The sequence below is a fragment of the Amblyomma maculatum genome, chromosome 11 (genome assembly GCF_055883805.1).
Source record: "Amblyomma maculatum isolate TAMU_Amacu chromosome 11, ASM5588380v1, whole genome shotgun sequence".
Taxonomy (NCBI): Eukaryota; Metazoa; Arthropoda; class Arachnida; order Ixodida; family Ixodidae; genus Amblyomma; species Amblyomma maculatum.
In genome coordinates, this window is record NC_139354.1 from 94485253 (window position 1) to 94511318 (window position 26066).

The following is a 26066-nucleotide window of genomic DNA, read 5'->3' on the forward strand; positions in this document are numbered from 1 at the left end:
GTTTACCGTGTATTCGATTTCCTTCAAGTGCTACATTGAGTCAAAAGTGATTGGCTTTTCTCGTATACAAGTTTTTTAGTTGCGGGACTTCCGACATACGATGGCATTTCGAAGATAATGAAGTGGCGGAAGGGGCGGAGCCAGCCGCGTTCGTAGCAGTGAACTACGTAGGTCTGGTACATCGATGGAGTCCTCCTCCTCCATGGTGACGACGTCATTGCTTGGCAAAGTCCCGGGCCCATGATGAAACGAAGCCTATATCCGTAACCATAGAAGCTTCGCGAGGCTGACGCTTGTCTGGGCGGAATTCCAAAAATGTCCATGCAGGTCGCAAAAACGGGGTGCCGTTCCTGAAAAATTAGAAAATTTGACATCGGCGTTTAAGTCACTATTACTCTGTCACTAAATCCTTCACCGGTAGAAGGGATGATGACGTCACAACTACGTTACCTGGCCGGCTCGTGAATTTCCAATACCCCATAACACTCACGGGAAACGTGATGGTCCGCATAAAATGAGTGATTTACGCATGAAACGTTTTTCAACTGAAAGGCCGCAGGGCGTCTCAAATTTACTACATAAATCATCAATCTGCTGAAAGAAAAACTTCAAAATTGCTCCGCGCACTGTCATTCCGGGTGGAGACCCCTTTGTAGAATTCGTGTTTTCTGTTCAGACACGACATTAGAGCTATAAAGTGCGCATCCTAAACTGCACCCCTTAATGCTACTCTTCACTGCCGTGACCTGCCCTTAAGTTGGGAGGGTAATAAGCGTCCTCCTAAATATTACAAGAAGAATCTGTTCAATGGCTAGATCTTGGACTTGCTATGCAGGCACAAATTTGTCCACCTGTCCACAAGTAAGATAAATGTCCATTCTTTCCTCACAGACCTGTCAGGTATGCGCCATTATGCGATTCAGCTCTATGTACATCTCACTGATGTAACCGACATGGATCGTATTCTGTTTGCTTTCTGCTGTATGGCATTGTAAAATATGGGAACCATAGCACTAAATCTTAGTAAGCTTCTAGTATATCCCTTTGAATCTACGCGATAATGCTAAGAACAATCTTGCTGCCTAGTCCAAAATGTTAGGTAAGAGTCTTTCCAGTCCAACTTATAAACAATTAGAGATGTGAACTTTACTGAGATGTATACTCTTTATTGTTGCAGCACCATGCCAAATACGTCGCCAACATTTCCCTACTTAGTATGGCACCACAGCTGCCGGCCTTGGCACAAAACGAGCGGGCAGCGGTACTCCTTCAATCTTGCACCAGTAATAGTTTATTCGATGAGGATGGGGTACGCACTCACAAAATGGTCCACACGCAATATTCCGATATCGGGGATCGCACTGAAAATAAAAATACATATCATGAATTACCGCGCAACATTGAACTCCTACGGCCACCCCTCTATTGCCACAGCCAGATATTCCGGAACGACGACCACCATTGTAGCGTTGAAGATATAATTTAAATTATTATATAGTTTTTCGCAATAGACAAGAGCAAGCACCGCTTGAACTCCATAAATAATGAGCCTCACAAACGGCGCTGAGGTTAGTTCTGTACATAAATATTGCTACTGAAAACTACTAGTGCTAAAAATTCAAATTTTATTCCACAACACAAATATGCTGCGAGGAGGATAGGAAAAAGCTTTGTGAACAGCTTGAAAAGCAAGCTGTTCACAAAGATGCCTGACCCCCTAGCACACGGTATAGGACAGAAGCGTGCGGCAAGAGAACACGGTCGGATATGACACCATCGTTGAAAAAAGTAAGTAAAACAGGCAAGAAGAACAAGAAAATCATATGACATTATACAAACAATAAACGCAGCTCTTTTGGTGATATATCTGATATGTCAATGTTAGCATCCTTTATCATGTGATTCAGAAATGTAGGCAATTTAAATTTTAACATTTGATTTCCATAATTGGTTCTACAATTTGGAACGTACCACACCTCAGGGTGGCGCACATTATAAGCAGAGATGTTTTGCTCTAGCCGTGTTAGGGTAGTGATGACATCATTATTTTTTTAATAAACTGAGTTTATATAAGCGGCACAGTCTGTGATCGTTCATCGATGTAACTTGTATAATGTGGTACTTCTTAAATAGGCCTGCTGTGTCGAAGCGATATGAAACTTTAAGGTGAGGCGTAAAGCCCTTTTCTGCAAAACAGTGAGTTTGCTAATATTTCCGACTGTTGTTGTTGCCCATAGAGAAAACGCATCATTTAATAAAGAGGAAAATAAAGAATTATATATGAGCATGTTAACAGACATAGGAAAATTGTAGCAGTAACGGCGCATAATGCCAGCTGTCCTAAATAGCTTACCAACAATATAGTTTACATGATCACCCCATGTCATGTTTTCTGAGAAATACCCAGTGATTTAAAGCACTTTGCCGCTTCAATTTCAGTGTTATTTAAGAAAATGGAAGGTCGCTCGACATGGGTGTGTCGGGGGGTGAAATAAAATAGCCTTCGTGTTATTAATGTTCAGCTTTAGGCAGTTGATTTGAGCCCAGGAATTAATCTCCGACGTTTTATTGGCTCGGATACCTTGATTAACACACAATTTGCATGAAACGAATAAACTTGTGCTGTCAGCATAGATTGTGTAATGTGCCGTTGCATCAACGCGAACTATCTCGTTAATATACAGTATGAGAAGAATTGGTCCCAGGATGCTTCCCTGCTGGACACCTGTTTTAATTGACTTTATTGTGGAGTGTTCTCTTTCAATGACGACAAATTGAGTACGGTATCATAAGTAAGACGTATATAATTGATGCGAAATGCCTCTTATGCCACAGTGTACGAGTTTCTGAAGGAGAATATCATTATTAATATGCGTAGAAAATCAACAGAGCCCTCCACCGTAACAGGCAAATGGGGATATTTTTATACATGTATTAATTATTCGTTGAAGATAGTTTAGCAATCACTTTAAGGCTTAAGCTTAGAAACTAAAAGGCTGTACTACAAACGCACTTCAAATGTATTGTATTTATTTCATGTCACTTTTGTAATATTTTTCCATATACCTATAAAATATGGAATGAATACACTATGAATATAGCAGGAGTATAAAACAGCATATTTTAACAAATATGTTCAAATAAAATGTTTTCCCGTTTAGTGCATTTATAACATTACTAAAACAAGCTTTATTTAGCTGGTATTGCTATGTTCCATCCACCAATAATGTTCCGCTAATAGACTGACTGACATGTACTTTCAAAGCAGTACTAATGTACTCATGGAATTATTTTCATGCTAGTAGAGAGAAAATGAATACTGCGTCAAAATTATGAATTCCTAACTACCTTTGAACACTCTCAAAATGCACAAGAAAGAGGATACACTTTTTTAAATGGAAGTAATACACAAAATGCACCAGGAATATATTTATCAATACTGTACGGATCAAACTATACCAAGCAATTTCAGAGGTGGTTAGAACACTCTGTGCAGCGTTCCACATGCTGCCATATGTTACATGTTCAAGCCGTCAGGATAGCCTTGACCGGTAGCGATCTATTATGCACACCGAAACACCCTTAGAAGTCGGCTTTTTTTTTTTTTTTTTTTCACGATATACCAACTTTACTTATGTAAGCATAGCTTCGACAATAATTTCTGGGTTTTCGGCGCTAACTTATGAAAGACGACCCATTTGATTTCCTCCAGGCATCAGCAATTATAACTTCCATCCACGTGCGAAATGTCGATAATATTTTGTATTGAAAGCTACATAAGCTTGTAGAAGCGAGTTTCGCCGTGCCTGTCATAGGCCACAACTTCGCAATCGCTATAACCATGGCAGCCAGCTGCAGCGTTCCACAGGTGTTCCGTCCATGCGACACGCCAGTGTCCTCCGCTGCGCTGACTGGTGACATCAAGTGCCTTGTTATGCAGCCTTAATGCGCATGCGCGAACCATTCGCCCGTCCCTTCTCCTGAACCGAGTCTCCTTCACGTATGCCTTTATATCATTATTTGACTAACTGTGCAGGTTAGTCTGAGCGTGTGAGATTACTAGTAAGATGCGCCGTGGATGTAGAAGCGAACAATAAGCGCCCGTACAGTGCGCGGCCCCTTGTGAGACTGTGTGAAGCTGCGTCACACAACCCGGAATTCATTGATTGGCGTGACAGGGGCGCCAGCGCAGTACTCCCCTGATGGGGCAAAGACAGGTAGGCCACCGCCGCTTGCGGCGGGGGCTAGCCTGCCACAGAATGTCTATTTATTGTAGGCCGTCATTGCACCCGCCACCATTTTGATGGTGGACGACGGCCGTCGTTGCGGCGCGCGTCTTTCTCTCACTCTTCCTTTTCTTCCTTCTCTATTTTCTCTTCTGTCTGCACGAGGCAGCGGAGGTGGCTCAGCTACAGAGCCAGTAGCAGGCCCGTGCACTTTCTATTCCTTCTTCCTACAGCCACAACAACAACAACGTAAAAATGAAACACGAAAGTCTAAGCGCGCAACCGAGGCGCCGGAGGAGTGAGAAGGAAGTCTCGCCAAGCGGCGGCGTCATGCCGCGGAGCGACAGATACGCCGAGCTGAACTTCAACTTTTATCCTGGCCTAGCTGATTTAAGCCGCTGCAGAAGTTTCGTGTCGTAAAAGCTTCACTAAGCTCCTGAGCGCAAAACGGGGCATCTTTTCCAACGCGAAGTGTTCGCACCACTTGATGGTCAGCCACTTCCGACGAGGTGTTGTAGAATGAAGGCCACATAGACGAGTCGAATACTTAATCATAGAATATTAGGTTAAACACCCCGGAACAGGACGACGAAACCTTACTGAGCTCCCTGAGATAGTCCGACATCTAGGCGCTTACGAGCTCATACACCGTCCATTAGTCTCCGCATAGATGTCAGCGCCATTGACGGTGCTGGACGCACGCTGCTAAAGTTCATTGAAAACGAGGATAGCAAGCGAAAATATGCGTGCAGCATAACTGGTGTCTTCGAGCGTAGTGAGCAATGGGCTTAGGTCTAGTTACGATGCTCTGGAGAGAGAAGAAGAAACATGCAGGAAGTTCCACAGGGCCTCAAGGGGATTTGTCTGACATCAAACTGCACGATTCGCGGCGTCCTAAACGATTCTGCCATGCGAGCCGCACGCTTCAGGTTCGCCGTCTTTATCGGCATTCGTCTAGGGCTGCTCGTGCCTATCAATTAGCGTTAATGTTCGGTCCCTCCGTGAACCTCTGGATCCCCGGTGTTTGAAGGTGTCAGTCAGATTTAAATTTTGCCCGCAATTGTCATATCGATACAAGCACCAACATTGATGAAAACCATCCACGTGCAATTACTCAGCAATTACATCAATAATTGATATAACTTTCCTCCTAAAAAGTAAAAGGGCGATCAAGAATATACAAAATATAAATTCGAATATCAGGAAATCAAGTACACCATTTTGTCCCTGACATTCGCTTATCACTTGATATCTGACAGATATGCACCTTATCATAGCTTATAGCAGAGAGTAGATGGGAATGTTTTACACAACTGTCTAGAGAATTGGAATCAATGATATAGTGCCACCTGACGGTTCGAGGTAGCGCTTGAACGACAAAGAAGTGGGAGACTCGCGCGCTTCGGCTAGTTAACCCCTGTGGACTCTTGAGCTTGTGTCTTCGTGCTACGGTTTCTCGGGAACCTCTCTCTTGACTGTGTGTATCTGCCCCTGTTGCCAATACCTATAAATCCCTGTCTTCGTGACAGTTTTGGTGGAGCCGCTGGGTAATTGTCCTCTCAATATCGCGCACCCCTCCGCGAACCAACGACACCGAGCTTTTGCCTGTGGACACGCCAGTTCATCGCGTCAGCCGGAGGAACCTGGGCCTTCCTCCCGAACACGGGCCCTTGGAGTCCACTTCAACAACGAGCCTCCGGCCAGCCACGCAAAGCACTACGACAGTCATGCAAGGTACTCCTGTTTACGTTCAAAACCCCCGGGTGCCGAAATCGTTCCATGGCACTGCGCATGAAGACGTTGAGGACTGGCTAACTCAGTTCGAACGAGTCGCATCCTTTAAGCAGTGGGACGAGAACTTAAAGCTGCGGAACGCCGTTTTCTGCCTGGAAGACCATGCTTTGACATGGTATGAGAACCAAGAAGGCACAATAACATCATGGCTTCAGTTCCGCCGTCTTATCGTAGAGGCGTATATCAGCCTGGATAAGCGCGAACGAGCAGAACGTGCTCTACAATCTCGAAAACAGATGCCAAACGAGTCCGTCATGATGTATGTTGAGGACATGACGAAACTATTTCGACGTGCGGATCCTAACATGTCTGAAGAGAGAAAGCTGCGCCACCTTATGCATGGGGTTAAAGAACAGCTTTTTGCTGGTCTTGTACGTAGCCCACCAACTACAGCTACCTCATTTTTGACAGAGGCGGTCACCATGGAAAAGATCCTACACCAGCGCCGCTCGGCAGTCTACGACAGCCCAATCCTCGCTACGACTGCTGCCGAGCCTCTTACAGCTGCTGTAAGAAATACTGAACAGCTCTGAGATCTTATTCGTGTGATTGTACGCGAGGAACTGCAGAAGGTTTGTGGCACGTTCCAACCCAGGGGTGATTCTCTCGCACATATGATCCGCGAAGAGATTCAGCAAGTCACGCAGCCATCTCTGCATGTTGCTGAAGCTCAAAGTACCCCTGTTCCTGATCTTTCTCGTCCGACTTACGCTGACATTCTCCGACGCCCAGTTCCCGTCCAAGCTCCGTTGTCTACGTTACCACCAACCCAGTGCATGCCCGTCCAGCAGCCAATGCAATACATTCCTGTACAGCAGCCTACACGGTACGTGCGGCCACCGCGATCAAACTTTCGACGAACGGACGTCTGGCAGGCCCCTCGGAGCCGCCGCCTTTGCTACCACTGTGGGGAACCTGGTCACATTTTCCGGTGGTGCCCTTATCGGGAACTCGGACCGGAGGGTTTTTACACCAACGTACCTAGACGCACGTTCGGACAACTACCTCGTGACATTGGAGACAACCTCGCACAAGAGAGCCTCCGGATGGCGCGCCGACAATCCAGGTCTCCAACCCCACGTCGGCAAACCGCTTCAACAACTGGTAACTTCCCGCGAGCACCGCCTGGTCGCTCGCCAAGCCCCCACCGGGAAAACTGAGTAGAGCGACCTCTGGGGGCGGGGCCGCTAAATGTCAGCACAAAGAAGTCCCCCCAATGAGAACAGATATGGATTTTGGAATAGAAACGACAGCATTTGGTTCACGAGACCGGCTATCGCTGGCCATCCCTGTGTGCATCGATGGTCATAATGTCAGCGCTTTAGTGGATACCGGAGCAGACTTTTCGATTTTGAGTGGGAAACTGGCAGCGACCCTTAGGTAGGTTATAACACCATGGTGTAGCACGCAAATACGCACGGCTGGGGGGCATGTAATTCCTCCTATTGGACAGTGCACGGCTAGAATCCAGATTCGTACGTCAACGTTCGTTGTCAGCTGCGTCGTTCTCCGGGAATGTTCTCGCGATTTGATTCTCGGTGTGGATTTCCTGCGGGAATATGGCGCCATCATCGATCTCCGACAGCGAACGGTCTCGTTCTCAACGGAGAAAGCGGCTGCCAGCCCCACCGATGGCCAACGTACGTGCGCCCTACGGGTTTCAGCCGAGTGTGTTTCAGTGCCTCCCCGCTCCAGCGTGTTTGTGAGTGTTGTGTGCGACGGGCTTCGTGACGGGCCGATAATAGCTGAAAGCAACCGTTCTCTTTTATTTTCTCATGGCATCTGTGCAGCTCGAAGCTTAATTATTCTCAGCAATGGTCACTCTGAGCTTCTCGTCACGAACTTCACGAATGAATCTCGCCACCTCTATCGCTCTACTGCCATCGCTTTCGGCGAACTGTTAAAGGAAGTTTCTTAATGTTTTGCGTTTGACGTTATTGATACTCCCAGTGTTCTAGACCGCATCGATGTTAGTAGTGACCTTTCTTTCTGTCAACAACGCGCCCTGCGTGCCTTACTGCTGGAGTACGCCCCGTGCTTTGCCTCATCATCGAAAGTCCGGCAAACTTCTATCGCCAAGCATCGCATCAAAACGTCTGACGATGCCCGACCTATTCGACAGCAGCCGTACCGTATTTCGGCCAAAGAACGTGAGGCAATTCGGACACAAGTACAGGAAATGCTTAATGATGATGTTATTCAGCCGTCTAAAAGTCCGTGGTCGTCGCCCGTCGTGTTGGTTAAGAAAAAGGATGGCACGCTGCGTTTTTGCGTTGATTACAGGAAACTGAATATCACAAAAAATATGTATATCCGTTGCCCCGTATCGACGATTCACTCGATCGACTTCGCAACGCCAAGTTCTTTTCCTCCATAGATTTAAAATGTGGTTATTGGCAGATAGAAGTGGATGAGCGCGATCGGGAAAAGACTGCCTTTGTGACACCCGATGGCTTATATTAATTTAAAGTATTGCCTTTCGGTCTGTGTTCAGCGCCAGCGACGTTCCAGAGAATGATGGACACCGTACTTGCTGGTCTTAAATGGCAAACCTGTTTGGTTTATTTGGACGACGTCATCGTGTTTTCAGAAACGTTTGACCAACATCTTAAGCGGCTGCGAATGGTATTGGACGCTCTTCGCTCGGCCGATTTGACACTCAAACCGGAAAAATATCACTTTGGATATCAGCAGCTAAACTTTCTCGGTCATGTGGTTAGGCTGACGGTGTCCGGCCTGACCCTGATAAAACAGCCGCTGTAGCCAATTTTCCCATCCCTACAACGAAGAAAGCAGTCCGACGTTTCTTGGGCCTGTGCGCGTACTATCGCCGTTTCATTGCCGATTTTGCCAAGATTGCAGAACCTTTGACGCGCCTGACTTGTGATCACGTCCCGTATGTCTGGTCTTCCGAGCAGCAGGAGGCATTCACCGAGCTGCGCCAACGGCTGCACAACCCTCCCGTTCTTGCACACTTCGATGAGGACGCTACCACCGAAATTCACACCGACGCCAGCAATGTCGGTCTGGGTGCTGTTCTGGTCCAGCACCAGCAAGGCGAGGAAAAAGTGATCGCTTATGCCAGCAGCACACTTTCTCGGGCAGAATCAAACTATTCAACTTCTGAAAAGGAGTGTCTCGCAGTCGTTTGGGCCACAATGAAATTCCGACCTTACCTCTACGGCCGTAAATTTAAAGTTGTGACAGACCATCATGCTTTGTGTTGGCTAGCTAGTCTTCGAGATCCATCAGGACGTCTTGCACGGTGGAGCCTTCGCATGCAGGAGTTTGATTACTCTATCGTTTATAAATCCGGACGTAAACATGAAGATGCTGACACACTGTCTCGATCACCCGTGGAGTTGGCCCATGACAGTACGGATGAAGACGCCCATTTTCTTGGCATCATCAGTTCCTCTGATTTAAAGGCCCGGCAACGGGCTGACCCAGACCTCAAAACTGTGATCGACCATCTGGAGGGTTTCGATTCTACAGTATCTCGACTGTTTGCTAAGAACTTGTCATCCTTCTGTACGCGCGACGGAATCCTCTAGAAGAAAAGCGCCGGCAACAGTGACCGAGCCTATCTTCTAGTCATCCCTGCAGATCTCCGCGATGAAATCCTTCATGCTTGCCATGATGAACCCACCGCTGGACACTTGGGCTTTGCACGCACTCTTACCAGAGTGCGCCAGGCCTACTACTGGCCCAAACTTACCGCCACCGTTCATCGATATGTTAGAGGTTGCCGCGAGTGCCAGCGACGCAAGACACCGCCATTGAAGCCAGCGGGTTTCCTGCAGCCTATTCCCCCACCGCTAGTACCATTCGACCAAATTGGTGTGGACTTTCTTGGCCCTTTTCCTCTATCGTCAGCTGGCAATAAGTGGATTATCGTGGCTACAGATTATCTGACACGTTACGCGGAAACTATGGCGGTGCCACGTGCAACAGCCTCCGAAGTGGCACAATTTTTCATGACGCAGATTGTCCTCCGCCATGGCGCCCCTTCATACGTCATTACTGATCGTGGCAAGGCATTTACAGCGCGTCTTCTTGAAGCAGTTTTCCAACTAAGCCAGACACATCACCGAAAGACTACTGCTTACCATCCTCAGTCTAATGGCCTTACTGAGCGACTAAACAAAACAATAGCGGACATGCTCGCCATGTATGTCGATGTCCGGCATAAAACATGGGACGAGATATTGCCTTATGTCACATTTGCATATAACACAGCCGTCCAAGAAACAACTCGATTCACTCCGTTTCGCCTAGTATACGGACGCGATGTACAGACCATGCTCGACGCTGTGCTGCCATGTGCTGCTGACGACCAGCTGCTTACCGCTGACGCAGAATTCACCAACTACGCTGAGGAAGCTCGCCAACTCGCCCGTAATCACATTACAAAACAGCAAGCAACAGATGCACGCCGATATAACGACCGCCATCGCTATGTCGTGTTCCAGCCTGGTGACAAAGTCTGGGTGTGGACACCTGTCCGGCGCCCAGGCCTATCAGAAAAACTTCTCAATCGTTACTTCGGACCCTACAGAGTGTTGCGTCGCCTCTCAGAAGTTACGTACGAGGTTATTCCAGACGGAACTGTACCGAGTTCTAGTCGTCAGTGCTCGTCTGACCTGGTGCATGTGCTTCGCATGAAGCCGTATTTTACCCGCTGAAAGTCATATTTGTCATCCGGAGCAGTTTTTTTTTCTGCGAGCTTGCGGTTTTTTTTTCCAAGGGGGGGAATAATGCCACCTGACGGTTCGAGGTAGCGCTCGAACGACAAAGAAGTGGGAGACTCTCGCGCGCTTCGGCTAGTTAACCCCTGTGGACTCTTGAGCTTGTGTCTTCGTGCTACGGTTTCTCGGGAACCTCTCTCTTGACTGCGTGTATCTGCCCCTGTTGCCGATACCTATAAATCCCTGTCTTCGTGACAAAATAGTCAATTTCATTCAGGCTCAAAATATAAGCGTTTTGTACTTACATGTAGGAGGCCACACTGCTGCAAGTGACTAAGGTATGTGGGGTGAGCAGCTGGCGGGCTTCTGTAAGAAATTCAGAAGTGAATGTTGATTTAATAAATTTACATATTCTGATCGATCACTGAAAACTCTTATGTGCTCAAAATTCACAGAAAAACAGACGAAGTCATGGCAAACACGTATGCAATACATTGTATGGATAACACAGTTCACTTAAGAAAAATAGTTATGCCCCAACCGTTAATCAGCTTGAAAACTTGCGTTACCCATACCCATCCTTGACAAGTACATAAGCTTGTACAAAGTAGCGTTGTCTACTATTCTTGCGGGTTTAAAGCATATTGTTAATTGGCAGAAGGCGTTCATACCATGTAAGCACTGATAAACTCACACAGACCTAGACACGAGCACAGGGTACCGGACGTCAAAATACAGACCGCTGCCAAGGATTCGGGTCCCTAGAAGATGCCATGCGCACACACACACACTTTGTCTACCCCATCTTCTATGAGTCGACCTGTAGCATGGCCCCCGGGCGCAGAAACATTGTCGCGGTTCTGCTCAGATAGTGTCGGGAAAAGTTAAATTGTAGGGCTTAAGGTGCGAGACATGAACGGTATCGGAGTGTACGGTACGGCAAGTGCACTTGGAGGCGGCTGGTTCAGTCTTGTAGGTGACGGCTGTGACTTGGTGCAGCACACAATACGGACCCACATAGTGCGAAAAAAGCTTTTTCGAGAGCAAAATATGGCGAGAAGGCACCCAGAGCAACAGAAGGGAACCCGTTAAGAAGTAGCTGCCGAGGTGGCGGTGTTTGTAGTGCTCTTGCTTAGAGGCTTGGCAGACTTCCAGGCGGAAACGGGTGACGTGCCGAGCATGGTCAGCACGGCCAATGGCTTCACGGGCATATTCAGGATGTGGGGGACCAGATCTTTGAAACAATGTGTCAAGACGCAGTTGAGGCCCACGCCGCACAAGAGGTAAAACGGAGAGTAGCCGGCAGTATCGTGATGGGAGGAGTTATATGCAGATGTAACGTATGGCAGGACAACGTCCCAGTCACGGTTATCAGATGAGACGTACAGGGCAAGAATGGCAGTAAGAGTGCGACTGAGCCGCTTAGTGAGGTCATCAGTTTTGGATGGTAAGCAGTCGTCAACTTGTTTAGTTGAGCACGCGCGAAGAATGTCGTCAGCGAATTCTGAAAGGAAGGTGCGGCCACGGTCAGTGAGCAGTTGGAGGGGAGCCCCATGAAGAATGATGTGGAGAACAAAGTCGGCCACGTCAGCGGTAGTACTCGTGGGGAGCGCGCGCATTATATCGCGTACCCGGTTGCATACTCTGTGGCTACTGCAATCCATCTATTGCTAGACATGGACTCAAGAAAAGGTCCGAGAGGGTCCAAGCCAGCACGGTAGAATGGCTCCGGGGGGGAGGTCGATGAGCTGAAGAAAGCCAGTGGAAACAGACGCAGGCTGCTCTCGACACTGACATTCATTATAAGCGCCAACGTAGCGGTGCACTGGGCGGCAGAGACCCGGCCAGAAGAACCGACGATGGAGGCGATCGTACGTGATAGCAACACTTAGATGGCCAGCAGACAGGAGATCATGGAGTTCGTGGAGAACGACTGCTGATAAGTGCTTGGGGACTACTAGAAGGTCAGGACCAGTGGAGTGAGATTCTGGCGGTATAAAATGTCGTCAACGAGAGCAAAGCGGTTCAGTGAAGGGTCGGTTTGGACGGACGTTAGGCAATTAGTGAGGGGGAGAAGCTCCGGATCCCGACGCTGTTCTTCGCCAATAGCTGTAAACAGTGACAGAGAGATTAGATCAATGGCGCAAGCGCTCGTGGAAGTATCAGTCTGGCTACAGGGTACCGAGAGAGGCTGTCAGCATCTTTGTGCGACCGACCGAACTTGTAGATCACAGCAGTCACATCTTTGTAGTCGTAATGCCGAACGCCCGAGAAGACCTTTAGGATCGTTCTGAGAAGAAAGCCAGCACACCGCACGATGACCAGTGACAAATGTGAACGGCCTGCCATATAGATACGGTCGAAATTTACCAACAGCCCAGACCAGGGCCGAGCACTTTTGTTCGGTAATGGAGTAGTTCTCTGAATGCGACAGTTCGCGGCTGGCATAGGCAATTACATGATGTGTTCCGGATGGCGCTAAGAAAGGATGCCTCCGATGTCATTGCAACTGCCATTCGTATGGACTTCTGACACATAAATGTGTGCCAAGATCGGTGCTGTGGTAAGGTTTTTTATGAGCCGAGCAAAAGCTTGATTTTGAGAGGAGCCCCAGTAAATACTTGCATCCTTATTAAGATGATCTGATAGCGGCTGAGTAAAGAAGGCAAAATCTTGAATGAATATACAAAAGTAGGATCAAACACCCAAAAAACGTCGGACATCATTGCTCGAACGGGGCACCGTGAAGTCCTTCACAGCTCGAGATCTTGTCTGTATGGGGACAAACACCTGTAGCATCGACGACATGGCCAAGTATATTCAGTTGACGACCGGTGAAATGGCATTTTGAAGAGTTGAACTATAGTCCGGCACGGCGGAAGAGTCACAGAACTATAGAGAGGTCGGACATGTGGGATGAAAACGTGGGTGAAAGAGTCCATCATGTGTTCATTACATAAGCCGAAAGACATTAAACTGATATAGCCCATCCCTCGTGACAAACGTAGTCTTCCCGGAGTCCTGGTCATCCACTGTAATTTGCCATTAGCCAGATGGAGCAGAATTTGGCTCCGTAGAGGAAATCCAGAGCATCGTCGATTCGAGCAAGCGGACAGGCGTCTTTCAGTGATCGTATTCAGGTGCTGGTTATCCACACTTTGGATCTTTCTTCTGTATCTTTTTTCTTGACCAGGACGACGATGGATCTTCTTAACCAGGATAACGGGCGAAGCCCAGTGACTGTGTGAGGGCTCAATAATATTTTCCTCGAGTATTTTGCCACTTACGCCTGGATTATCTGCCGTTCTGCATGGGAGACCCGGTATAGTCGGCGGCGGATAGGAGGAGCGTCGCCTGTGTCGATGCGGTGTGTGACAGTAAGAGCTTTGTCGAGGGCGTTGTTATGAAGGTCGGAAATGTCGGCATATGGCTTGAGAAGTGCACGCAGCTGTCAAGATTGGACAGGGAGAAAATCGGAGGGCATCATTGCCATGATAACGTCACTCTGAGTAGGATCGTCGGCAGGGTCTGCAGAAGCTGCGGCATGCTCAGTGTCCATTGGGGCAACTTGGCAGAAACCAATGAGTGAGAACGTAGCCATGCATATGATAGTTGGAAACCCTTGGGCCGAATAGCTGATGTTGATCAGTGCCAGTAGCACAGTGTTCCCCTTGACTGTAGTGGCGGTGTGGGGAAGTGCAACGTTGCGGCGCCACAATAGATCGGAAACAGGCACAAATAAGGTGTCAGCATCGGGGACAGATGAGGTAGGACACAAGGCAACGAATGAGGCAGCTAGTGAGGTCAGATAATCGTGGCCGGAGAATAGACACGGGGAGAATTCAATGGTTAGGGATCGCAAATTGGAAGATCTAGGTGCACGACGCCTTGCGAGCTGTCGATCAAGGCAGAGTGTTGTGATAGAAAGTTGAGGCAGAAGGTGAGGTCATGAGCACGAGTGTTGAAAACAGTGAACTGCACCGGGCGGTCATGGCCAGCAACACTAAAGGGAGCGTTTCAGAGTCCGCCAACATCAACTGTTCCGCCATCCGCGGCTCAAATCCGAGACCGAGCCGGCGTGAAAACTTTACCTAAACGACGAGGAAAATTCGCACTCATGATGAAGATATGCGCTCCACTGTCTACACGCGCACGCATTGAAACCCATCAACACAATTGTTTCGTTGGTTGAAATTGGAGGTCTGTAAGGATTTTTGGGCCTGGTCGTGGATGCAGCGTCACCTCCGGGAGGTGCATCATCTAGATTTCTTAGCAAGATCGGCCGTATGATGAAGCAGCTGAGGATCGAGGGGACTGCAGGGATCTAAAACGAAGGGATCGTGTAGACGGGAAGGGGGGAAGAGCAACATGGCCGGGTGCTCGCGAAAGCATGCGCCAAATCTGACTGGTCAGGCTGTGGTCCGGGCTGAAAACGGTGAGCATTTCTAGATGTTAGTCATAGGAAAACTCAGAGCGCGGAGTCGGAGACCAGGTATTGCGGCAATGCCGGGAGATGTGGCCGGCACAGGAACAATTGATGCATATCGGGCGATCAGGTGTCCGTCAATGCGCTGAGTTTCGGTAGCGGCGGAAGTATGGGGCCCGGAGACGTAGAATATTCGTGCGTAGTGGTCGGACGCTGGGGTGTGCGATGAAACAGCAGGCGAGAGGTCCTAGGTTGCAAGTTCTTCGCGCAGAATGGCGACAGAAATCGAGCAAGGGGTTACTCGGAACGATAGGTTGAAGTTACGAAGGTGCCCTGACCTCCAATTTGCGGCGAACAATTTGGATCAGGGCGTCGAAGATAATAAAGGGCGAAGCGGAATGTGTGCTACTTGGTGGCTGCTCCTCAACACACGAAGATGTGGCGACCATATGGAGAAGACATTAGCACTGTGAAAATATGCGCCGGCTTTTTCCTAGCTAGAAGAGACTCCGCTCCTTGATGAGGGCAGCCACGGTGTCAAAGCTCTTGCAGAGGAGGACAAGGAAAGCGTCGTCCGCGGAGCCCTTTAAGATGTGGCCCACCTTTGCAGATTCCGTCATGGCTGTGTCTACCTGGTGACAGAAGCCGAGCAGGTCTTTAAAATAGGTAAAGTAGCTTTCAGATGGAGGATGCGCACGCGACTCAAGGTGTGTTCTGGCTGCGAGCTTTAAAGCATCTGGTACTCTGAAGAGAGTGCGACGTTTTTCTTTGAAGATCTTCCAAATAGTTAATTCGTCCTCGTGGATGCCGCACCACTGCCCCGCTGTACCAGACAAATAGAAAATGACATTTGCCAGCGTTACGGTGTGGTCCCACCTGTTATGGGTGCTGAGAGGTTTGTACATCGAAAACTATTTGTCGAAGGTTTCACCCAAGGCACCGGAAAAGATGTATGGGTGCTACTTGGTGGCTGCTCCTCAACACACGAAGATGTGGCGACCATATGGAGAAGACATTAGCACTGTGAAAATATGCGCCGGCTTTTTCCTAGCTAGAAGAGACTCCGCTCCTTGATGAGGGCAGCCACGGTGTCAAAGCTCTTGCAGAGGAGGACAAGGAAAGCGTCGTCCGCGGAGCCCTTTAAGATGTGGCCAAATAGTTGCGCCGATGTGGCAGCGATCCGTTCCGCCATCGGACAACAATAAGCCCGCCTCGCGCGGCAAAAGCCCATTATGTGGACCTTTTGTTTTTTCAGCACGGCCTTTGCAGACCATGGTTGTTCGAAACTAAGCCCCCGAGGGAGCACAGCAGGGTTAGCAGAGCCTCTCCCAAACGCACACCCCTGAAAGAGCCGGGCGCCGGGCCGGGGGACGCTTGTACCCAATTTTACCGGTGGGTGTCCGGCGGCGGGTTTCGAACTGACCACCTCAAAGCTGCATGGTGCTATAAGCCAGAACGCGGAGAATGGCAAAGTCCGCACCTCCACCAAGATGATACGTGGCATGAGGCGTTCACATCACGTAAACACTGATACTCACACAGAACGAGACACAAGCACAGGACGTACCAGATGTCAAAACGCAAACCACTGCTAAGGATTGGGGCTCTGTGCACGCGCCTTGCGCATACACACACTTCGTCTGCCTCATCTTCATTCAATGTGTCGAACCGCAGCATTATATCGCCAAATGATAGAAAAAGCTTGCTTCACCCTTAAAGTGTGGATAAGTAATCAAGTAAGAACACACAAACATCGAACAGTCAAAACTTTTAGGGATCCATGGTTCAGGGGATCCTCCAGGAGCAAATAATTTGTAATAACGAAGCTGTTTTGTTTAGTTTAGTTGATGACTTCTGACTTCCCAAAGCGACTCAGGCTATCAAAGACGCTGTAGTGGAGGCCTCTGGAAATCTCTAGAAGCTAGGAGGTTTTTAGCATGCAATGATATCCCACAGCACACAGGCGCCTTGTTTTTCGCGCTCTATAGAAAAGCGGCCACCCTGCCCGAGATTGGAACCCGCACCCTTGGATGCATAATTCGAGTGCCCTAACCACTGTAAGAATGGAGTAATTATACACTTTTATACGCTCAGTGACAATCGAATGGCAATTAAATGCCTGCCAGCATTCTCATAAGCATTCGTTGTTGATGAATAAACACTTTTAGCTGATTGTGTTACGTATTGCAATCTGCGTTACTGGAGTTGCGGGGTCCCTCCCACTGGCAGTATGACAGCGGTTCATTGGTTTCGACGCGTGCCAGCTTGCTTTGAGGCAGCCACATGCCTCTAGTATCCCATCAGCTGAGCTCATGCCCACCTTCCTGAGACCAATCAGTGCAGGAGCACTGCCGCTCAGGAAGACACCGCTACTCAGAGTAACGCACACAGCAACACGCAACCAGAAATGCTAAAGACATCTAATGAATTCTTGGTCTGCTGTAGAAGCACTGTGGCCAGCGCTACTGTAACGTTAACGATACAGACGTATCATTCTCCTTATCGGCGATGACGAAGAAGACACTCAGTTTGCTGCGACGTAAAGAGTTGCGCCTGATAGTTTCGCATTATAGAGTATTGTAATCGTCGGGGTCATGTTTAGTTCTATCTCTCAGTTTATAATATTTTGAGCAACATCCATGTTTAATTTTTTCTAACCTAAACGTCAGGCGACCGCCACGCGCTACCGTCGTCCGTAAGCATGGACTCATCTTTCGCTTAGATAGGTTCCTGTTATTTAGGAGGCATGTGGTACAGCTGTTGTCGCACCTGCCATACACCGTCGGACATGATGTCTTAGTTCTTCGTCGCATAATCAGTCGGCCTATGCCACGGAGTAAGATAAGACAGGAGCGCCGACTCTGGTGCTCTGCAGTGCATTCGGCGTAGGCCGATTTTGCTACACGAACGCCGAGCTGGCGTTCGGCGTTCAGCTTCGGACTGTACTCTCTTCCTCCGCTCCCCTTTCCTCGCCGACGAGGCTTTGGTTACGCTTTTCTCCTCTACTTATCCTCCTTGCAGAAAGAGACTAATTGGTGCGCCGCCTCTCGACAGTGAAGCGAAACAAAATGCACCCGAGCTCGATGCAGGCGACCGCGCGAGCATCCGCGTACAACGTGCGGAGAGCAGACGAACTTTGATAGCTTTGCACGTCAGCCGGAAAACACAAAAGTTGAAACGTTGTCATAATTTCGCGTACGCCGAACTGCATCTTTTTTTTTTTAAGCTAAAACTTTACGGTAAAGCTCTGCCAGCGTAGTTTTTAGTTTGTTGTCTCCATACTCCTTTAAGAATGAGTCGACAGGGGCATCCAGACGGTACCACGCAGCGAAATAAACAATACGCGGACGGTACGACCTGACAGACGTGGGAGGAGCGCATACTGTGCACTGAGTTTTTTTTTTTTTTTTTTTTTAGTATGCGGATGGCAGTTTGGACAATGGACTGTTTTGTCGTTGGCTGTAATTCAGGGTACGGCGAAGGAACAGAAAATGTCGCCTTTTTCGACTTCTATTTGGTTTCAAGCTTTTCAAGCTGTGGAAGCGGAACATTCCCCAAATTAGCCGAGATTTAACTTAAAAGCACATGGTGTGTGCGTGGCATTTCAAGCATGAATTTTTTTCCCAAAAATACTACAGCAGTTATAAAGGAAATGTATTAATGTAAAATGGGCCTCACCTAGTCAAGGACGCAATTCCCACAGTATTTCAGCAAATTCAAGAGCCCATACCTGTTGTACGCTCAGCATCAGAGGAAAGCATGAAATATCGCTTGTAGTACGAAAGCAATATTAGTCTATTAGAGTGTCCTAGCTACTCGCTTTTCTTGTATGATAGGTGAACGTCAGTGCACACTGCAATGGCTGGTTTCTTTTTTCTTGTTTGGAATAAACTTCTAAAATATTCACAGTAGCATTCAGCGATGAATCTGCATTACAATATCTTTGGCCATGTGTGTGTTTACACGGCCTTGGCTACATGGTCGAAAACCTGCTTCTTCTTATGTTCCAAGACTTACCTTCAGTCAATTGCAGCCATATCAAGTTGTTCGCTCCGCGGTGAACTATCCATCTACCACCGATGGTACATCTACAACGTTGAGGTGCGGGAATTTAATAAACACGCAGATTATGCGCTCACTGTGCGATGTCCGCGCACATTCAGGAGCCCTAGGTGGCCGAAATTGATCCAGAATCATCCACTTCGTCCACTGTTCGCCTATGTGAACACACCTTAAGAACTATGTGAACTTTACATCACGTACCGTTTTTCGTTTCGTAATATTCACAACGCTACCATCCACAGAACGCCAAAGAAAAAAACAGACGTGAAACGCGCTGTCTGCATTGGGAGCTTCATGTTTAGGAAGGAGTTAGCGAAACGCGGAAGGTGAACTGTATGAATCAGGCGAGCGCAAGGCAAGTGAAAGAGATATATGCCAGCGATGAAGCAGGAAACAGACGACACCTCAGTGCAGCTTTAAGATGCAGGCAAAGCGATTTCAATAGATGTATTCCCGCGGTGATGCAGGCGATACGCAAGTGCAGCAACAGGAAACAGACGACATGAGTGGCAGCACAGAACCACCGGAGCGGTTGTTCGGCGTGGGTACGCTTCAACTGCGTCGGTGACAAATCATAGCACCATCTATCCGGTCCTCCACCAAGCTTTCTCCGATGTCGCAAAATTTCGCCCTTCCCAAAAGCGGAGTCGGCGCTCCTGTTTATGTTACTCCGTGGCCTATTATGCGCACTGCAGAACGAGGGCCTTTCCTATATTTCTACAGCTAATACGACCCTGCGCTAGCATCCTCCAATTGATGCCAGCAAACTTGTAAGCCTGACTTATACCTACCTAATTTTTGCCACTCGCTGCTACGCTTTACTTGCCTTGGAATCCAATGTGTTACCCTTAGCGACCATCGGCTATCTTCGCGTTATATGTCCTGTCCATGCCCATTAATTCTTTATTTCGACTAGAACATCATTAGCTAATTGTGCTTCGAGATGGGTATTTTGAGATGGCTGCGAGATGGCGAGGCTGCCCTTGGCGACTAATGTCGTGTCACGTAGCCCGCCTCGTCACGCTTGCCGCGGACGAAATACAGCTGCATGTTGGGACCACAACGTCCTCTGAGAAATGAGAAGTGTGGATCTGTATTTCCGAATATAGACTTTGCCAGCTTTATTTATAGCAGATGTAAATGTGCGCTCTCGAATATTGATGATGGCCCCGCTCTCACAACGAAGCTCAACAACGACAACCAGCTCGTCTGACAAATCATGGAGGGCCGTCCAACTGACAAGAAACGGAAAAATTCAAATTTGGGCCTGGCTGTGCACTATCCGAGGAGTCTTCTGACATGACCGCCAGCCATGCTTATTTGCGAATCGCGATAATGGTGTCTTTACCTCTTTTATGTGCTGCTAGTTTTCAGCAAAAATTAAAAATCTGCACCAGTGTCCTCTAATGCGCTAAAATTACTGTCAATAAGTACAGAGGTTCAAGCGAGAACCAGCCAACAAATCAGTTGTCGTTTGGTAGTAAACTTACTGTCATTCTGCTCCACCTTCCGCCCAAAGAGGCTAAATATTGCCGGCGATGGCTTGCCTGTTGGCCATATATCGGCACGATAAGCTAGGATTTCATGGAAATTCACCGTCGACGAAGTGATACCACTGAGTCATAGAGATTAAGCCCGACTCGGCCACGGACTCTTCAATGTCTGAAGGAGACTGGACAAACAACGATCAAGAATGTTGGCTGGGAAGCCCTGCAGTCATACATTTTGATATGGAATATGTGGTAGAGATGAACCAGCTTCACGCAGTGTAAGTACAGTTATCTTCTGTCGGGCGCATGCCAGATGTCCGCATTTCGTAGCCGTTGCCGATCGGTTCAGCCCGTATTGCGCTGGCTACGTACGCTCTAGAACTTGAACGTGAGGGATGGAAACAAATCACGTCGAATCTTGAGCATTCGATTCGGCGATGTCGAACGGCGATACTCATTTGTGAAGGATTGCAATCAATAGGGCTGATAATTTTCTGCACTTCCTTGTGAACATCAGCTGCAAAGCTTCTGCAGCACGCACAATACCACGGATTATGTCAAAGAGTGGGTCTTTGTATGTGCTGAAGGCCGCGAGGGGCTCCGTAAGTAAAGCGACACGAACAGGTTTGTCATACACGGCACAGCACTCCTGAAGGACTTAGTTCATCGTGACCACTCATGTTAAAACTGGGCTAGAGTCACAGGGACCATGCGCACGAGATCCGCGAAAAGCTCTTCCTTAACGCCATGCGTTAGGTGGAGCGGTTGTCGCTTCGCTTCCGATATGGCCGGATCAGCTCGCTAGAAGAGCTGCGTCATATCTTTCGTATACAGGTGCGGACAAAACTAAACGAAGCATGCTGTTCTGTTCAAGTTACAATTACGCGTTCTGTATTGGAGATAAGAAAACATTATCTGTATAAGTGAAAACGCACGGGCGTCTACTACAAGTATGTACATACCATATGGCTTGCAGTTTCAACTATGCGAAGCATGAAACATTTTAGAAACAAATAGCGTGCTTTATTTACTCTTGTCCGCACCGGTACATTGTCACTGTCTCGTTCGGCAGCATGATGCAGGGAGTACAGATTCCGCCCATTTCGTTGCTGCCGTAACGCCTCGACCAGTCGGTGAAGGCGGTAACTCAACAACGTCAGACTATCCTGCGGTTCTTGTACCAAACACGACACCATCCTCCAGGCTGAAGACGTTCCCTATATTTTCCATGCCGCCCCGCTGATCGAACGTAGTGTTGCATTTACTCTGAAACTACAGTCTTCATAGTCTACAAAGTGAGTATCATAGAAAGCCTTGGGTAGCCATGGGTCGATGAAGGCTGTTGAACGTAAGCCGGTGTTTGGCTAGTAGAGCAGCAGACCCCAAAATATACTCCCACGGCCCAGAATGACAGACAAGATGTTTCGCCTACTCACTCGGTGGACAGGTGTGCCGACATGCAGCGGCCGGAGAACATCGACGGGGGGAGGACTGTGGGCCTTATGCCAGAATGAGGATCAACCCCTCCGCCGAAGATGTGTGATGCCACAGAAAAACTGAGGCACCTTCATTCTCGTTTCAACTGAAAGAACGCGTCAGTCTCCTTCTTCCTTCAAACGGCTTTCTCTTCGTGCGTCACTTGATTACACGAGTTGATAATATAATGGCACTGTGCTAAATGCAAGCGGAAAATATTTTCAGCGGTATGCGAAGTGAAGGCTGCCGTCGGCCACATTGATCAGCTGCTTCACCAGAAAACTCGCGCAGTAGAGAATATGGCTAAACGGTTTCACCCTTCAACCCCCAGTAGGTTCCGTCATTGATGCCACATTGCCACAATACACAAATTCGCATTCCAATGCATGTGTTCTCGTTTCCAGACATTTACCATAACTGTTTAGGAGGTATATGCCAGATGCGTTGTATTTACCAGAGCTTCACGTCGGCCTCCATTTCAAGTCTTTCATTTTCTTTTTTTAAGCAAGGATGAGAATAATAGAGCATGTGTCCACTATTTTGCATTCGGTCGTGTGCTAAGGAGAGTCGGAGGTTCCTCTCTACGCATTGTATTGCTCATAGGAAAGGAAGGGGCAATGTGAAAACGTACAACAAAGCGTGCGAGGGATAGTCACGCTAGACATTAGGTTATCCTGACATGTTACCCCATGCTGCAATGCTGCTGCGCTTGGCCCTGGGCTGTTTTATACAAGAAATGCACATCTGTACAAATAGCCAAATAATCTAATACGCCTTCGAGAACGCTGCATAACCTGAGAATGTTTTCCCCATTTAAAACAAGAGCATGGATAGTACATCAAATTTAGGCACGAAACTACTCAGGTAAGCTGTAAACGCCTTAGAAAGTAGTGAAAGAGCTCGTATGACGACTGAACAGCTTAGTTCTAAGTGGTACAGTCAGCAATATACTTGGTAATTGCAACAGCTTAAATTGAGCCTTACCTTTTATTTCCAGGTTTTGCCATGACATAGATCGAACAGAGGATAACAACAAAGCACGCCAATTTCATATTTCAGACCTTACGGCAGTGCGCACAAAGACGTCAACCAAGAAGTCATACTCACATTTTGCTGCTGACGAAACACTGCTGGAATAGGTATTAAGCTTCGATGCACAAGGTTCATGAAAGTGCATAATGATGGTACAAAGAAACAAAAACTGCGTAAGAACACGCACAATTTAGAAACACCAGTGTGCTAAGGACTTTCCTACATAATAAATAACATCTTCAGAACCTTCACAAAGAAAAAATATAGTCTCAATATTCGTCACGAAAAATCAAGATTGCAAATAGGATGGAGCAGATTGCCGTTCCGAACAGCATTGAGAAATCTAGTGTTCAATATTTCTGGATATTAGACTGTCATGGCTCCTTCGTCTATACATTACTCAACTGGCTTTTTTATGATGTTCTTGAGCAATGGTGGGCACTCGCTTTGGGTGCAAACCATTTCGCTTCATGTTACTGCCCAGGAAATATGGAAAAGGCTTACTCATTTCAATTTATTTCCTGTATTTTAGGTAGCGAGCTTTCACAACATCAGCAGGAGAATTTTTATTTGATACCGATAACACAGGGTATTATAGGGAGCGATGCAGTTCGGGATTCCGTCTGTTCACCGTTTTCAATTTTAAAGCTTCAACTTCGACATATGTCGATGTGCATTTCTCACCGTGAACTAATCTCTCAATTATTGCTCTGTCATGCATTGCCTGCCATAAACTTGCGGAAAGCGTTGGTAATTACAATGCGGTATTGAGAAACCTGTATATAAATGACGACAATATCGATTTGCTACGTTTCCTCTCTGTATACTGATCGGGAGTGTGATAAATAACGACTTGAATGTTATTTGTGCCACCTCATGCTCTCTGCATCTCTTAGAGCTAACTGACCTTAATCGGTGCAACTCTGCTGTTAGGATCTACATTCCACTAACTAAACTTACTGCTCAACCTATGCGGTTTGCACACCTGATTAGCATGCAATCAGACACATTTTTTAAGTAAAAAAGCATAAGAACAACAAAATTCGGCACATTGCAGCATGTTTGATTTCCAACTTTAAATCACGAGCATTATTATCCGACGTGCAATGCTAGAGTAGACAGACGAACCTTTAAGATACGTTGGCTTTAGTTCAATGAACATCAAATTTTCGATCCATGTTGTTTCTTGTACGCATTTTCCACGTCTATGTTCAACGGCAGTACAATAGTAAAATATAATGCAGCCGCTTTGCTGCAAATTTTGCCTTTTGTAGCTGACACAAACATACAACTTCACTGTTAACGTTGTTCCCTATTGTAAATAAATTTGCCACCCCTTCCTGTAGCGCCTACGAATCATGAAAGTATGTAAATTTAACTAAAATAAATAGGACCTAATGAGGCTACAATCGGAGTACATCTCTCAAGATGATTTTCTCTACTAGGCGCTAATGCAATGCATGAACGGTCACATTTAGTACGCTCGACTATTTCGCTAGCAAGAACCTCCTTGCATTTGACCTAACAATTTACTAATGTTGGGTGCATAAAAATGCCTGTTGAGTTGCTGTAAACGACACACTAAGAAAAGCATATGAAAGGAGATTCTACAGCTTAACGTTCAGTGCATTGAGTTTGCTCACGTTTATGCCCAGCGCAAGATATATCTTCATGTCTTCTGGGATGTTGATCACGTGATAGTTCAATCAACTGTATATGTAAAGATGTCAGCGTGATCACTGCTGCCCACCCTGCGAGGAAATAAAGCGAGTCCTGTTTTCTAGAGAGGCAGAAGAACTTGCAATTTGTTGGCTATGGATTGCGAATGACTGTAGACATAAACTAGTATCGTTTTGGTATTGGTTCCTTCACTCCTGAAATGAACGCAATCATATGGGTAGTGGCATACGGCGGCTCCTGCCTGCGTGTTAGTCACTCAGCATCAACAAAAAAGCAAAAAATGTATTACATGAAGGGTGAACATTCAGCACTATTCATTCGATGGATGATCTGAAAGATGTTTGTTCTAACGGGCGGACGATCACGTTTAGAAGGTCATTCAACACATGTACACTATGAACAAAAATGTATAAGTGCGCAGATCCCACGTGCGTATGGTGGTTGGAAATGGGGGGTGGGGACGGACTTCCCGTGTCTCCAGCATGAGGTACGGTGGAGGAGCAGAACCTATGAAATAACACCGTCTGGCAATTTCCGGTGGTTAGCTAGAGTAGCGAGGTTATCTATACGTTTGAGTTCATTTACAAAATAATAATAATAATAATAATAATAATATTTCTTTACTGCAAGGAAAAGAGCAGCCGATAAAAAGCTGCTTCGAAGAGCAGCTTGACGGGGCGGCTGCCCCTGTAACATCGTAATATTACGCCGAGATTGTGAATATTGCTGCGTCATTGTACACTGCTTCAGAAGTGTTAAAAGGTAAATTTTGTGCGGTCCCAAAACACCAGTACGGAATCTAGTTTCGGCTAGATGAACCTTACATTACCAAGTGATTTTACTAAAGCGGGTGGTATTGTAGTGCTCATATGGCGTACACAAGCACACAGCTAGCTGCGTAACTAAACTGAGCAAAGTGCTCGATCCCAGCATTGACCGCGCATATCATAATAACCTGAATTTTTGTTTTTGTCACTGTTCCAAACTGTTGATACCGCAATTTGAAGGCGAATGTTAATTGCAGCGATGGAACTGCCGAATATCTATTTCTTGGCACTTACATGAATTCTTCATTTCTGTAGAGCAGATAATATACGTTGGATGCCAGCCTGTAGAAGCCAATTGTTACAGACCGGAACATAACACAACCATGTGCGAACATGAGAGCAGTATAGAAAATGCTCAAATATCG

The 26066-nt window shown here is 47.2% G+C and overlaps 2 long non-coding RNA genes across 2 annotated transcripts in view; both read right to left on the reverse strand.

Annotated features, from left to right (window-relative positions):
* LOC146174426 (uncharacterized) overlaps nt 1-26066 on the reverse strand; it is a 493807-nt gene that overhangs the window by 75184 nt on the left and 392557 nt on the right. The gene's annotated exons all lie outside the window — the stretch shown is intronic.
* LOC146174427 (uncharacterized) lies at nt 1156-23268 on the reverse strand. Its single transcript, XR_014702167.1, has 3 exons — nt 23147-23268; nt 11014-11074; nt 1156-1361 (listed from the first exon to the last, which is right to left on the reverse strand). It is a non-coding gene; the product is annotated as an uncharacterized LOC146174427 (long non-coding RNA).